This window comes from Hypanus sabinus, chromosome 1, assembly GCF_030144855.1.
Source record: "Hypanus sabinus isolate sHypSab1 chromosome 1, sHypSab1.hap1, whole genome shotgun sequence".
Classification (NCBI taxonomy): Eukaryota; Metazoa; Chordata; class Chondrichthyes; order Myliobatiformes; family Dasyatidae; genus Hypanus; species Hypanus sabinus.
Window position 1 is genome coordinate 72971911 of NC_082706.1, and position 17428 is coordinate 72989338.

General features: G+C 41.4%; 1 protein-coding gene across 1 annotated transcript in view; it reads right to left on the reverse strand.

The window, feature by feature from the left end:
* Positions 1-17428, reverse strand: part of zfpm2a (zinc finger protein, FOG family member 2a) — a 730484-nt gene that overhangs the window by 626062 nt on the left and 86994 nt on the right. The gene's annotated exons all lie outside the window — the stretch shown is intronic.

Consider the following 17428-nt stretch of genomic DNA (forward strand, 5'->3'; position numbering starts at 1 on the left):
AAGAGGAAATATGAGGCTAGCAAGCAGGAACTTGGAAGCATAAATTGGAAACAGATGTTCTCAGGAAAACGTATGGAAGAAATAAGGCAAATGCTCAGGGGATATTTGCGTGGGGTTCTGAGTAGGTTCATTCCAATGAGACATGGAAAGGATGGAAGGGTACAAGATCCACGGTGCACAAAGGCTGTTGTAAATCTAGTTAAGAAGAAAAGAAGAGCATACGAAAGGCTCAAAAAACTGGGCAATGATATGAATCTAGAAGGTTATAAGGCTAGCAGGAAGGAGCTTAAGAATGAAATTAGGAGAGCCAGAAGGGGCCATGATAAGGCCTTGGCAGACAGGATTAAGGAAAATCCCAAGGTATTCTACAAGTATGTGAAGAGCAAGAGGATAAGATGTGAGAGAATAGGACCAATCAAATGTGACAATGGAAAAGTGTGTATGGAACTGGAGGAAATAGCGGAGGTACTTAATGAATACTTTGCTTCAGTATTCACTATGGAAAAGGATCTTGGCAATCATAGGGATGACTTGCAGTGGAACCGAAAAGCTTGAGAATGTAGATATTAAGAAAGAGGATGTGCTGGAGTTTTTGGAAAGCATCAAGTTGGATAAGTCACCAGGACTGGATGAGATGTACCCCAGGTTACTGTGGAAAGCAAGGGAGGAGATTGCTGACCCTCTGGTGATGATCTCTGCATCATCAGTGAGGACAGGAGAGGTTCCAGAGGATTGGAGGGCTGCGGATGTTTTTCCCTTATTCAAGAAAGGGAGTAGGGATTGTTAGTGAGTCTTACTTCAGTGGTTGGTAAGTTGATGGAGCAGATCCTGAGAGGCAGGAATTATGAACATTTGGAGAGGCATAATATGATTAGGTATAGTCAGCCTGGTTTTGTCAAGGGCAGGTTGTGCCTTACGAGCCCTGATTGAATTTTTTGAGGATGTGACTAAACGCATTGATGAAGGTTGAGCCATAGATGTAGTGTATATGGATTTTAGCAAAGCATTTGATAAGGTACCCCAGTGGTTCCCAACCACCAGGCCGCAGACCAGTATCGGGCTGCAAGGGAACTATATGATTTGGCGATATGAAATGATAGAAGTCAGCTGCACCTTTCCTCATTCCTTGTCACACCCACTGTTGAACTTGAACGCACGCGAGGTCATCAGTCACCTAAACGCAGTGATACCCTCGCGCCAGGGATCACTGGTTGGCCTCGGGTAACTGCGCGGCCAGCGAGAAGTGCCATTACTACTGGCCTGGAGTGTGGACAGATGGGCGCCGCCTCTAAACCTGTTTAGCACACCAAATGTTTGTGGGGAACCTGGTGCTAAAATATTTGCATCGACCTAATTTGGGCTCAATGTTGCGTTAGTAGCAGAGCAGCTACCTTGCTGTGATCTACTGAAAGTAATCTCTGGAGCCAAACTTTTGTCGGCCGATAGATCCTACCTACCTACTAGGGGGGTGGGCACACGCCCTGTCACACTCCTCGCTCGCTTGGTCCAGGCGCAGTCTCCGGACTGTGACCGACACGGCCCCGGCATGGGGACCTCCGGCCCTTAACTGTCCTCTCACCCCACCCACGACCACCAAGGCGCACCTAGCCAAGGCATCTGGCGGTGGGTGGGCAGGAGGCTGGAGTTCAGGCCCAGAGGCTGTCTATTGAGGCAATGAAGCCCTCAAAACTGCTTCGGCACCTTGAGTCTAAGCACCCTGCACTTAAGAGACAAACCCGTTGAGTTTTTGAGCGAAAAAAACATGAGCAAGCGGGACAGAAGCAAGTGTTGAGCACCATGAAAACTAAATTGTGGAATAGACTGGACATAAGGAACCCCTTTCGAATATCTCTGTCTCCCATCAGCACACAATCTTGTTGCAGGGAAACAAGGCCAGGGCTCCCACTGATTCAGCGATATTGGTGCATTGCAATGATTTTATATGCTCATGCGAGGAAAATATGTGCTGTGTATTTAATATTAAATTTGTTAGATAAACCCATTTAGAAACAAAATTGAGTGTATTAGCCACTTATAAGTGACTTATAGTTGAATTATCACCTATATTCCGGTCGTGATTAACACACCCACCACACCCCCCCAACCCTGGCGGCCGATCTGCAAGAATATTGTCAATATTAAACCGGTCCATGGTGCAAAAAAGGTTGGTAACCCCTGAGGTACCCCATGTAAACCTTATTAAGAAAGTACGGAGGCAAGGGATGCAAGGGGGCACTGCTTTGTGGATCCAGAACTGGCTTGCCCACAGAAGGCAAAGAGTGGTTGTAGACAATTCATATTCTGCATGGAGGCCAGTGACCAGTGGTGTGGCTCAGGGATCTGTTCTGGGACCCCTACTCTTTGTGATTTTTATAAATGACCTGTATGAGTAAGTGGAGGGATGGGTTAGTAAATTTGCTGATGACTCAAATGTTGGGGGAGTTCTGGATAGAGTGGAGGGCTGTCAGAGGTTGCAACGGGACATTGATAGGTTACAAAACTGGGCTGAGAAGTGGCAGATGGAGTTCAACCCAGATAAGTGTGAGGTGATTCATTTTGGTAGGTCAAATATGATGGCAGAATATAGTATTAATGGCAAGACTCTTGGCATCAGGGGGATCTTGGGGTCCAAGTCCATAGAACACTCAAAGCTGCTAACGCAAGTTGACTCTGTGGTTAAGAAGCCCTCATCAATCATGAGATTGAGTTTAAGAGCCGAGAGGTAATATTGCAGCTATTTTGGACCCTGGTCAGACCCCATTTGGAGTACTGTGCTCAATTCTGGTTGCTTCACTATAGGAAGGATGTGGAAACCATAGAAAGAGCACAGAGGAGATTTACAAGGATGTTACCTGGATTGGGAAGCATGCCTTATGAGAATAGGCTGAGTGAACTTGGCCTTTTCTCCTTGGAGCGACGGTGGATGAGAGGTGACTTGAAGAGGTGTACAAGATAATGAGAGGCATTGATTGTGTGGATAGTCAGAGGCTTTTCCCCCAGAGCTGAAATGATTAGCACAAGAGGCCGTAGTTTTAAGGTGCTTGGAAGTAGGTACAGAGGAGATGAGATGTCAGGGGTAAGTTTTTTTATGCAGAGAGTGGTGAATGCGTGGAATGGGCTGCCAGTGGCGGTGGTGGAGGCAGAAATGATAGGGACTTTTAAGAGACTCCTGGATGGCTACATGGAGCTTAGAAGACTAGAGGGCTATGGGTAAAGCCTAGGTAGTTCTAAGGTAGGGACATGTCCACCACAGCTTTGTGGGCAGAAGGGCCTGTATTGTGCTGTATGTTTTCTATATTTCAATGTTTCTACCTGCAACTGAGCAGGACAAACTGATATTCCCTTTAGAGATTGAATTTTTCTGGCATTGGCTTGCCAAATAGAAGTTCTATTCAAATTAATAGCTTTAATGTGCCAGTATTGTACAAATGTTATATTCTAGCTTCCGTGCAGCATGCCAAATCTCTGATAGATAACAACTTCTTTGAAATCAGGAACTCGCATTATCAGTAAACCATGAACTCTCATCAACAAACTTCTCAGCTCTTTACCCTCTCCTAGTTTCACCTCTCACCTACCATCTTGTATTTCCTCCCATCCCCCCCCCCCACAACCTTCTTTCTCTAACTTCTCTTCCATTCCAGTCCTGATGAACAGTCTTGGCCCAAAATATCAACTGTTCACTCTTTTCCATAGATGCTGCCTGGTCTGCTGAGTTTCTCCAGCATTTTGTGTGTGTTGCTTTGGATTTACAGCATCTCCAGATTTTCTCATGTTTATGATAAACTCTCAAAAGATCATTTAAGCATTTCTGAGAGTAGTACCTTAGCAAGGGTCAAAATTAATGCTCATAATTAACCTGAATTCAAAAAGCAGGAAACTAGACTTTTAATTTACTTGATGAATACCTAGGAATGTACTATAGTACATGCACATCATCTTATCATTTGTAAAGATTGTTGGACAAACTGTTAATGGGAACTGTTGTTTACTCTCATTTTTATTCCAGTCTGGAAACCAGTGCTGGCACTTAGCCTCCTATTGTGGTATGTTAATTTTATTAATCGGTAATTTAGTGAGTGCTATTTAGCCCATGTTTATGCCTGTTTGCCAACTACTACTAAGTTCATTGTGGACTGGACTGCTAAAGTCTGTTAAATAACAGAGAATGTGTGTCAGTCATCAATCCTGTTATTGCCCATAAAACAACCTGCTAAGAATATACAACTGTTTGGAATCTCACACTCTACATTTAGACACCATGCTCAACCTCAAGTAACACTGAATATTCCCAAGGAAAAATGGACTGCTACATACTTCACTTTGCAATTCTAGTTTTGTTGACATGAATTAAAATGATTTCAGTATCATAACAAATGACAGGAGCAGCAAGAGAAGGAAAGGAATCTGGCCGAATGCAAGATGCACTACAAGGAGGCAGCAAATAGTCAATTGGTAACAAGGCATTGGAAGAGCTTTTTATATAATGGGATTACTTCCTTAAAATTGCATCTAGAAAAGGGTATGCGAAAAGAGTAGTTAACCTGTCATTACTAATATCTAAAAGCCTGTATAACTGATCCAGAGAAAGAAACACAGAAAACCTACAGCACAATACAGGCCCTTCAGCCCACAAAGTTGTGCCGAACATGTACCTACCTTAGAAATTACCTCGGGTTACCCATAGCCCTCTACTTTTCTGAGCTCCATGTACCTGTCCAGAAGTCTCTTAAAAGACCCTATCGTATCCGCCTCCACCAACGTTGCCAGCAGCCCATTCCACGCACTCACCACTCTCCGCATAAAAAACCTACCCCTGACATCTCCTCTGTACCTTCTCCCAAGCACCCTAAACCTGTGTCCTCTTGTGGCAACCATTTCTGCCCTGGGAAAAAGCCTCTGACTATCCACATGATATATGCCTTTCATCATCTTTTACACCTCTGTCAGGTCACCTCTCATCCTCCGTCGCTACAAGGAGAAAAGGCCGCATTCACTCAACGTGTCTTCATAAAGCATGCTCCCCAATCCAGGCAACATCCTCGTAAATCTCCTTTGCACCCTTTCCATGGTTTCTGCATCCTTCCTATAGTGAGATGACCAGAACTGAGCACAGTACTCCAAGTGGGGTCTGTCCAGGGTCCTATATAGCTGCAACATTACCTCTCGGCTCCTAAATTCAATTCCATGATTGATGAAGGCCAATACACCGTATGTCTCCTTAACCACAGATTCAACCTGCACAGCTGCTTTGAGTGTCCTATTGACTCGGACCCCAAGATCCCTTTGATCCTCTACACTGCCAAGAATCTTACCATTAACCATATAACAATTACAGCATAGAAACAGGCCATCTTGGCCCTTCTAGTCCGTGCCGAACGCTTACTCTCATCTAGTCCCACCAACCTGCACTCAGCCCATAACCCTCCATTCCTTTCCTGTCCATATACCTATCCAATGTTTTTTTAAATGACAATACTGAACCAGCCTCTACCACTTCTACTGGAAGCTTGTTCCACACAGCTACCACTCTCTGAGTAAAGAAGTTCCCCCTCGTGTTACCCCTAAACTTTTGCCCCTTAACTCTCAACTCATGTCCTCTTGTTTGAATCTCCCCTACTCTCAATGGAAAAAGCCTATCCACATCAACTCTATCTATCCCCCTCATAATTTTAAATACCTCTATCAAGTCCCCCCTCAACCTTCTACGCTCCAAAGAATAAAGACCTAACTTATCCAACCTTTCTCTATAACTTGAGTGCTGAAACCCAGGTAACATTCTAGTAAATCTCCTCTGTATTTTCTCTATTTTGTTGACATCTTTCCTTTAATTTGGTGACCAGAACTGTACACAATACTCCAAATTTGGCCTTAATACTACAGGTAGTCCGAGTTACAATCATCCGACTTATGGACAACTCGTACTTACGAACCGAAGAAGGAGAACGCCGTCCACCATTTTAAGTCAGAACGCGACGCCATCTGCCATTTTAAGTCATTGCCATTGACACTGTGTTGAGTGTTTAACTTCGTATTTGGCTTAAATTTTTCTTAGTAAGATTCACCCTGACCCTGCCCCCACCCCACCCCCTCCATTCCGGTCGGCTGGTGGTGCAGTGAGATCAGCACTGGGCTCGAGTTCAATCCAGTGACAGACTGCTCCCACGCTGGGTTGATGTCAATCCAGTATCATCCGTGTGGGTTGATGTCGAGCTCACAACTCAACCTCGTAAAAAAAACACTGCCACCTCCAGTTTAAATTCTCACGCAAATATTGTGGAGGATCAACTACTCAAACCCAGCACAGCCCCATTTAGCCTGACCCAACACATCTCATTTAGCCTGTCTCAGTGCAGTGGTCCTTAGGACCCAACGGACCTCAAGAGCCGGCGCAGTTCAGGACCCGCCACCCGCAGTGTTTCTGTTCCATTGACGGGAAGCGATCGCGATTGAAAATAAAGTGGAAATAATTAAGTGTTTGGAAAGAGGTGAATTGGAAAAGCGTTAGGCTACAGTCGGTCAACGATCGGAACAATTTTAAAGGATAACGGATAAAGTGAGAATAATGGAGCATGTGAAAGGCCCTACCCTGATTAAAGCTACAATTATTATTAAGCAACGCAGTGGTTTAATTATCAGAATACATACGTTTCTTAAGTGTTTTATATGCTTAGAAAGGTAAAATATTTACTATATACTAACACAAACTTTTGACTAACTGTCACTGAATAATACCAGATGTACTTGTTCCGACTTACGTACAAATCCGACTTAAAAACGGACTCAGGAACGGAACTTGTATGTAACCTGGGGACTGCCTGTATATTCTGCCATCATATTTGACCTACCATACTGAGCCACTTCACACTTATCTGGGTTGAACTCCATCTGTCACTTCTCAGCCCAGTTTTGCATCCTATCAATATCCCGCTGTAACCTCTGACTGCCCTCCACACTATCCAAAATACCCCCACCTTTGTGTCATCAGGAAACTTACTAAGCCATCCCTCCACTTCCTCATACATGTCATTTATAAAAATCACAAAGAGTAAGGATCCCAAAACAGATCCCTGAGGCACACCACTGGTCACCGGCCTCCATGCAGAATATGACCCGTCTACAACCACTCTTTGCCTTCTGTGGGTAAGCCAGTTCTGGATCCCATGCCTCCTTACTTTCTCAATAAGTCTTGCATGGTGTACCTTATCAAGCTATTCAGTTAAATCCTAAAATTAGACCTGGGAAGTTAAATTGAAATATTTCAACAGATCTAAAAAAAAACCTGGCATTAGTAATGGTAGCCATGAAACTCCCAGACTGATGTGAATGTCCAGAAGCTCAGCTGGTAAGTTGTTGCAAGCATCTTGGAATACTTGCCATAATTCTTCTGTAGACTTTGACTGTCTTTACTTGCTTCTGTCTCTACACGTAATTCCAGACAGCCTCAACAATGTTGAGATCAGGGCTCTGAAGGTCATACCCGTTGTTGTCGAGCTTCTTCTTCTTCTTTTTGATAAAGATAGTTCTTTATGATGTGCGTTTGGGGTTATTATCCAGCTGCAGAATGAAGTTGAAACCTATCAGATGCCTCCACAATGGTATGGCAAGATGGATGAAAACCTGCTTATACTTCTCAACATTGAGATTCCATTAATTCTGGCCAGATCACCATCTACATTTGCAGATATGAAGACCCAAACCTGTAGCGAACCTCCACCGTGACTCTCTGTTGGCTGCAGACACACATTAATGTAGTGTTCTGCAGCTCTTCCATGGACTGCGTCCTGCTTGAGTCAAAAAAATTCAAATTTTGACTCATCCGTCCACAGCACTTGCTCCCACTGTTCAGCACCCTAATCCTTATGTTTTTGTATGTAGGTGAGTCTCTTGGCTTTGTGTCCACTTCAGAGGAATAGCTTTTTAGCAGCTGTTCGAAGAGAACCACTTCTGACAAGATTTCTCCAGATTGTAGAGATGTGTACTTGGGTTCCAGTGGTTTCTGTGAGTTCAACACTACAGCAGTGCTGGACTTCTACCAGATTAGAAGGGACTTCAGTTTGATGTATCTCTCATCTGCTGCTCTTACTTTCCATGCCCAAACACAGTGTTTCTGGTCCTCAACTTTCCCTATTTTTTTTCTGCTTCTTCAGAAAAGCTTGGACAGCACATCTTGAAACTTATACTGCCTATAAAAAGTATTCACCAGCCCCCCCAGAAGTTTTCATGTTTTATTATTTTATAACATTGATTCACAGTGGATTTAATTTGGCTTTTCTAACACTGATCAAAAGAAAAAGACTCTTCCATGTCTAAGTGAAAACAGATCTCTACAAAGTGATCTAAATTAATTACAAATATAAAAACAAAATAATTGATTGCCTAAGTATTCACTCCAAGTCAGTATGTAGATGCTTCTTTGGCAACAATTACAGCCTTGACTCTGTATTGTAAGGTCTCTATCAGCTTTGCACATCTGGACACTGCAACCTTTTCCCATTCTTATTTACAAAACTGCTCAAGCTCTGCAGATTGCATGGGATCGTGAGTGAACAGCCCTTTTCAAGTCCAGCCACCAATTCTCAATTGGATTGAGGTCTAGACTCAAATTTGGCCACTCTAGGACATTAACTCACAATCAGAATCAAGTTTATTATCACCGGCATGTAATGTGAAATTTGTTAACTTAGCAGCAGCAGTTCAATGCAATACATAATCTAGCAGAGAGAGAGAGAAAAAAAATAATAAATAAACAAGTTAATTACATATATTGAATAGATTATTAAAATATGCACAAACAGAAATACTGCATATTAAAAAAGTGAGGTGGTGTCCAAGGATTCAATGACCATTTAGGAATCGGATGGCAGAGGGGAAGAAGCTGTTCCTGAATCGCTGAGTGTGTGACTTTAGGCTTCTGTATCTCCTACCTGATGGTAACAGTGAGAAAAGGGCATGCCCTGGGTGCTGTAAGTCTTTAATAATGGACGCTGCCTTTCTGAGACACCACTCCCTAAAGATGCCCTGGGTACTTTGCAGGTTAGTGCCCAAGATGGAGTTTTGTAGTTTTAAGCTATTCCTGTGTAGCTTTGGACTTTATGCTTAGAGTCATTGCCTTGCTGGAAAACAAATCTTTTCCCAAGTCAGAATGCATCAGGTTTTCTTCCATGATCACCCTGTATTTTGCTGTATTCATTTTACCCTCTACCAGGGCCTGCTGCAGTGAAGCATCCCCAGAGCATGATGCAGCCACCACCATGTTTCAGGGTAGGGATGGGGTGCAGTATTTGGCTTACACCAAACATAGCATACAGTCTGATGGCCAAAAAGCTCAATTTTGGTTTCATCAGACTATAGAAACATCTTCCAGCTGACTTCAGAATCTCTCCCACATGCCCTCTGGCAAACTCTTGCTGAGATTTCATGAGAGTTTTGGCTTTCTCTTTTCCACTCACCCATAAAGTTGTAACTGGTGAAACACTCAGGGAACAGTTGCTTTATGTGCAGTCTCAACCATCTCAGCCACTGAAGCTTGTAACTTCTCCAGAGTCATCATAGGTCTCTTGGTGGCCTCCCTCACTAGTCCCCTTCTTGTACGGTCACTCAGTTTTTGCGGACACCTGCTCTAGGCAGATTTACAGCTGTGCCATATTCTTTCCATTTCTTGATGGTTGAATTAACTCTACTCCAAGGGATATTCAGTGACTTGGAAATTTCCTTGTATCCATCTCCTGACTTGTGCTTTTCAATAACCTTTTCACGTTCCCTGGAATATCCTTTTGTCTTCATGGTGTAGTTTTTGCTAGGATACTGACTCCCCGGCAGTTGGACCTTACAGATACAATTAATTGAAACATCTTGATCTCCCTTTAACTAGTTGCGTGACTTCTAAAACCAATTGGCTGCACCAGTGATAATTTGCTGTGTCATTTTAAAAGGGGCAGGAATACTTATGCAATCAATTATTTTGTGTTTTATATTTGTAATTAATTTAGATCACTTTGTAGCAATCAGTTTTCACTTTGACAGGAAAGTCTTTTTCTGTTGATCAGTGTAAAAAAAGTAAAATTAAATCCATAGTGATTCAATATAAAATAATAAAACATGAAAACTCCCGGGGGGGGGGGGGGAGTGAATACTTCTTACAGGCACTGTGTGTCTACTATAAGATTTCTGCATGGGAGAGACCTTGCTGATAGAAGTTGACCACCTTGTATCTTGTTGCTAATTTTAAGGTTAAACTGTCACATTTACCATACCCTCACATTTCAGTTTGGTTGTCCTCGGTCTAATTTGATTCCTTCTATACCAATTTCTGTTTCAATTCATCAGTTTAGTTCATTCAACTCATTATGTCATTGATCATCAGCACCTGTTTGTATCTTTGTTTAGTTATATACAGGACTGTATACCTACAAAATAATCAAGTTTTTAAAAGTAGTCTATTGCTAAATATAAACAAGAGAAAATCAGCAGATGCTGGAAATCCAAGCAACACACTCAAAATGCTGGAAGAACTCAGCAGGCCAGGCCAGAACAGTTGATGTTTCGGACCGAGATCCTTCATCAAGACCCAACCAGAAACAACGACTATTTACCCTTTTTCCACACATGCTGCCTGGCCTGCAGAGTTCCTCCAGCATTTTTTTGTGTTGATATTACTTAATGTTATTTTCTTTAAAAAAATACAAAAATTTCTCTGTAACATTTTATTGATTTTGTAAAGTGAATGTTTGGAAATCTAAACTTTGCTCTTCCCTATTGACACACTAATACAGAAGACAAAAAATAAACATCCAAGACAAAATGTATAAAAAATATAGAATTTTGAACAGCACTGTATAGGAATATGCAAAACTCTGCATTCATAATTGCACTTTGCCCTGACAATCGAATCTTCTGAACAAATGAAGAAATAGTATTAGCTGTTTTCCAAAGAAATCACTAAAAGATGAACAACTTCATCAACATTAACATCGTCCACTTGTACACTTAGTGGCCACTTCATTAGGTACATTAGATTAATTAATGTAAATATCTAATCAATCATGTGGCAGCAACAGTCCATAAAGGCATGCAGACATGGTCAAGAGGTATAGTTGTTGCTCAGACCTAACATAATCATAGAAAAGTACAGCACAGAAACAGGTCCATCTAGTCCATGCCTAGTACATCAACCTGTACCTAGACCATAGCCCTCAATACCCCTCCTATCTATGTACCTATCCAAACTTCTCTGAAACTTTGAAATCGAGCTTGCATGTTTCACTTGTGATGGCAGCTTGTTCCACACTCTCACGACCATGTCACATCTGAATGCGGAAGAAGTGTGATCTAAGTGAGTGTGACGGGAATGATTGTTGTTGTAGATGGGTGGTTTGTGAATCTCAGAAACTGCTGATCTCCTGGGATTTTCACGGACAACATTTTCTAGAATTTCCAGAGAATGGTGTGTAAAAAAAAACCAAAAAGTAAACATCCAGTGAGCAGTAGTTTTGTGGGCAAAAACACCTTGTTAATGAGAGGTCAGAGGAGAATGGCCAGATTGGTTCAAGCTGACAGGAAAGTGACAGAAACTCAAATGACCAATTGGTCAAAAGGTTATTAGCATAGCAGTGTGCAGAAGAGAATATCTGACTGCACAATATGTCGAATCTTGAAGGTGATGAGCTGTGGCACCAAAAGATCATGGACATGCACATAGTGGCCACTTTATTAGGTACATCCTATACTAATAAAGTGACCACTGAATGTATACTAAATTATGGAAAGCACCCACACTATACAATGTGCTCCAAACAAACCTGAAGCAACTTATTCTCTCAATAGCTAGTTGACAAGCAAAATCAACATCATACTGGACAGGTTCTTGGAGAACAACTTTCAATTTGTTCACAAATGTCATCAAAAGTCAGGTTGTAAAATGAGGTAAAGAGGTGTGGAAAAAATGGCTTCTTGAAGACCAGGCCTGGCTTCATTCACCATGGCTCAGGAAACTCCCACATCGGTGGCTGGTATGGTGGTGCAACAGATCATGCAGCTACCTCCTAGCTCCAGCTCGCTGGATTTCATCCTGATTTTGGTTCTGTCTGCATACTCACCCTATGGATTTCATCCTGGTCCTCTAGTCTCTTCCTATCTCCCGAAGACACGAAGAACATACAAGAGGTACAGCACAGTAACACAGTCTCTGTTACAAACATGATGATGATTTAAATGAATCTGATATTCCTGTAAATAATCCATACCCTTCCATTCCTGTATATTCAAGAGCCAATCTGAAAGCTTCTTAAACACCATTATCGTGTCTGTTTTCATCACCATCAGTGGCAACACGTGCCAGACACCAACAACTCTCTACCCAAAACAAAATTGCTCTGCATAGTGCTTTTACACTTCCACCTCTCACCTTAAATATAATGTTTGTCCTCCAGTATCTGCCTATCCTCCAGTATTTGACATTCCCACCTAATGGCATGAATATTAATTTTGATAACTTCCAGTAATTTCTTCCCCCCTCCCTTTTTTCCACTCCCTTTTCCTGTTTTTTCTTCATTCCCCATTCTGGTTACTCTCTCAAACTTTCTTTCCCTCTTCCTCACTCCTCACAACCTATCCATCACCTCCTTCTTCCCTTTCTTCCTTGCTGCACTTCACTCTGCTATTAGATACCTTCTTCAGCCATTTACGTATTGCACTTATCACCTCCCAGCTTCTTACATCCTTCCCCCCAACCCCCAACTTAACCCGGTCTTATCAATCACCTGCCAGTTTGTATCTCCTCACCCTTTCTTGTTCTAGCTTCTTTTCCATCTTGGTCTGAAACATCAACTCTTTATTTCCCTCCGTAGATGTGTCCTGACCTGCTGTGTTCTGCATTTTGATTGTGTTGCGCCGGATTCCCAGCACCTGCAGTCTCCCTTCTAAATTCTATGTGCTGCCTGGAGTTTGGTCATTTGCTTTTCCATATGCTTTTTGTCTTAGTTGTGCAAGAATTCTGATGATCATAAACATCCATATGTTACACACTGAAAGTGTCCTACATTTAAATTAGACATTTATAAAATACTTAGGCACCTTTATAGCTCTGTTTGCATTCAAATAACTGTCAGTTCTGCCTCTATGGGAAGTCACCAGTCCTATTAATTGCTTTCTTCTTTCCCATTTCATAGAACCGAGGTTTACTGTGTCAGAGTGGTAAACCTGCCTTTTCTCCCTCTAATATCCCATTCTTAATCAATTTTGCTCAGTTAACTGCTGCTTAAATGGGCTTGTAATTGTACTTCACAACTGATTATCAGGATTATTGATTCTGCCACTTTATTGGTTGTCTTGCCAAGTGAGCATTGAAGCACACATTTTAATACACTAATTGAAATGTGTTAAGTAACTTTTTATATAACCCTTGAAAACCCAAAATAACACTCCACAGCACAATAAAGCAATTTCCTGCCATACAGTTTATACAATCTGCTTAAAGAAACACTGAAGTAATTTTTCCACTTTGTTGCATTGAATTAACAAGTGTGTGTAATCAATTGAAAAAGGGTGGAGATTCTTTACTCTGATTTCCATCTACTTAGCATCTCAAACATTTTCTCAGTTGCTTATGCACACATGATAGAAAGCTTGTCAGTTTAAAATAGCTACATTGAAATTAAGCTTCTGTGAAATAATTTGTGTAAAATAGCTGTGCACAGCAGCTTTATAAAGTACATTTGTGGAGAATAGTAAGATTTGCAGAAAGCATATTATATCCACTTCATTTGGCCTTTTGATTTTTTCCTGATCTACTATTGACTGTAAGAAGGATTCAAGAAGAATTTTACAGCTGTTACATACAGTGTCTATAAAAAGTATCTCTTCCCCCCCCCCAGGAAGTTTTCATGTTTCATTGTCTTACAACATTGAATCACAGTGGACTTAATTTTGCTTTTTTGACACTGATTAACAGATCTCTAACAAGGGATCTAAATTAATTACAAATATATAACATAAAAATAATTGATTACATAAGTTTTCATCCCCCCCCCCCCTTTAATATGACACAACAGATCATCACTGGTGCAGCCAATTGGTTTTACAATTCACATAATTAGTTACACAGAAATCTGTTTTTGGAGACCTGTGTGCAGTCAAGGTGTTTTAATTGATTGTAGTAAAAATAAATCTTTATCTGGAAGGTCCTGGCAAAAACTACACCATGAAGACAAGACAACACTCCAAGCAACTCTGCAAAAATGGTCATTGAAAATCACAAGTCAGGATTTGGATACAAGGAAATTCCAATTCACTGAATATCCCTTGGAGTACTGTTAAGTCAATCATCAAGAAATGAAAAGAATATGGCACAGCTGTAAATCTACCTACAGCAGGCCATCCTCAAAAACTGAGTGACCGTACAAGAAAGGGACTAGTGAGGGAGGCCACCAAGAGACCAATGACAACTTTAGAGGAGTTACAAGCTTCAGTGGCTGAGATGGGAGAGACTGTGCAAACAACAACTGTTGCCTGGGTGCTTCACCAGTCACAGCACAGGGAGTGTGGCAAAGAGAAAGCCACTGTTGAGAAAAACTCACATGAAATCTCAGCTGGAGTTTGCCAGAAGGCATGTGGGAGACTCTGAAGTCAGCTGGAAGAAGGTTCTATGATGAAACCAAACTTGAGCTTTTTGGCCATCAGACTAAACACTATGTTTGGCATAAGCCAAACACCGCACATCATCAAAAGCACACCATCCCTACCATGAAGCATGGTGGTGGCTGCATCAAGCTGTGGGGATGCTTCATTGCAGCAGGCCTTGAAGCCTTGTGAAAGTAGAGGGTAAAATTAATGCAGTAAAATTCAGGGAAATCCTGAAGTCTACAAGAGAAGATTTGTTTTCTAGCAAGACAATGATCCCAAGCATAAAGCCAAAACTCCACAGGAATGGTTTACGAATAACAAAGTTGATGTCCTGCAGTGGCCAAGTCAGAGTCCAGACATTAATACAATTGAAAATTTATGGCTGGACTTGAGAAGGGTGTTCATTCACAAACCCCATACAATCTGACAGTTTAAGCAGTTTTGTAAAGAAGAATGGGGAAAAAAATTCCAGTATCCATATATGCAAACCTTATAGAGACTTATCCAGACAGACTCAAGGCTGTAATTGCTGCCAAACATGCATCTACAAAATACTGACTTGAAGGAGGTGAACACTTATGCAATCAATTATTTTGTGTTTAATATTTTATACTAGTTTAGATCATTTTGTAGAGATCAGTTTTCCCTTTGACATGAAAGAGCCTCATTCTGTTGAGCAGTGTCAAAAAACCATATTAAATCCACTGTGAATCAATGTTGTAAAACAATAAAACATGAAAACTTCTGGGGGAGATGAATACTTTTATAGGCACTGTATCAGTCTGCCTATAATGCTGGATCAGTGGTTGTCACAAAATGAATTATCTTAACTTTGTTGTATTATATAAAGGATAGGAAAGATAAAAGGAGGCATCCTTGGCAGGTTTGCTTACAAGAGAGTCAAACTACATTTAATCTTCTACATAATTTCACAGGCAGAGGTACTTTAACAGCATGTCCATATAACTGATTACAACTTCTGAGTACCATATGGTGCAATAGCATTGAACTGAGGGAATTGGGTTTATTGTCAATTATATTCTTAAACCTTTCTTCCAGAATTACTTAAATTTTCCCATACAGTCAGGAAGCCCTGGAGAGGCCTATACATTATTTTCTATCTCCAAATGCTCATTATGCCCTTTCTTCTACCTCAGCAGGCTGAGAGAGTGGTTTCTTTTAAGTAGAATATGGAAGTTAATGTGCTATTTAACCTATCCTGCACAGGATAAGAGCTGCTCAATTAGTCCACCTCCCATTACTGAAATTGGACAGTCCCCAAAACTGTATTTCAATGAAATTAACCAAGTCTTTGAGAATACAGACAGGAGACAGTATATCATACTGCTTGCTCATTTGAATTACTTCTGCACCCAGCCAAATATACAGTCATTGGTAAGACAATTCTCCAAGTATCTGATATTGTAAATAGATATCCTATCTAAGCCTCATCAAAACTTCTCGTGGTTATGTAGGGAATGAATCTGATCTAGGGAATAGTGAGGAATGGTTCAGCCTTGAAAAAAATAGGATCCAAGATTATGATTGCTACACTACAGGCCTCAATGATAGAGGTACTTGGTGGGCATATGAATTCATAGTTAGTAGAGGGCCCTCTGCACAAAAAGGACATTGGAGATGAAGCTGAAATTAAACTATTTTCACTACTTTCAGTCATGCAAATTCCAGATGGAGATTCAGGAATATCATTGCACTCAGATGTAGAAGGATTCTTCATTGCTATTTCCGTACAATTTTGTTTGACCAGTCAGGGTTGTTAGCCCCGAGCTGAACCCCAAACCTGGTGGACCGGTGCACCATTCTTTATCTGGCCTCTACCCTTTGACCTGTTTGTCATGAATGACTTTACCAAAGCTCAAAGCATAAAGCCCTGACTCCAGCCAACATAGCTCTTTCAATTATTGAAGCACGCAAGCCTGCAAACCTCTTGTGGTCCTCTTGGAGGATAACCTGACTGGACTGGGTGATGTGCAACATAGCTCTTTGGGTGTGAGCCTTGTAGCTGTGTTCAATATATAATAGGGTAAGTGGATTGGCAAAAATAGTGAGTGTTGATGGGTCACTAATGGGCTGTGGCAAAGTGAGCAGAAATTGATGTTAATGATGCAGAGTAAGGATCACAATCCTCCACAAAGACAGGACAACTCAGCCTGTTACAGGTAGAGGAGGTGGAGTATGCTTTATGATTAACTCATCACTGTGCACAGACATGGCAATTCTGCCTCAGTCCTGCTCACCCAACCTGGAGCATCCAGCAATCAAATGTAGCCCATTTAATCTGCTGAAGGAGTTTTCTGCCATCATCCACATCAGTTTACTTTTGCATGCAATGTGTCATGTTTTCAATTTTAAAAATTGATTTTAAGTTTTCAATCTCATGAATTTTTAAAATTTTTGCCTCAGGCTGAAGAAAGATATAGATACTTAGCCACTTGGTAGTGAAAAATGAGTTGCATTTATTAGAATTACCCTTAAATGAGTTCTACTTGGATAGCGCAAAGAGTCTGTTAAGTATTCTCCTTCCTTTTCCATGCTCTTCCTCCTGATCCTCACTTGACCAAGTCAGCCCACTCATGAACATCAGTCCTGTGCCACATGCAGCAGAACACCCTGAGTCTTGACACATAGATTTAAACTCTAGGTAAAGCAAGCAATTTCTAGACACAATTTTGATTGCATTTCATGTGGCAGCATGGGTTTCATTGTACACATGGTGCACAAGCATTTTTGGATTGTAAACATGCTGCAGCTGCCTCAAAGTCACCCTTTAGTGTACTGTGATGAC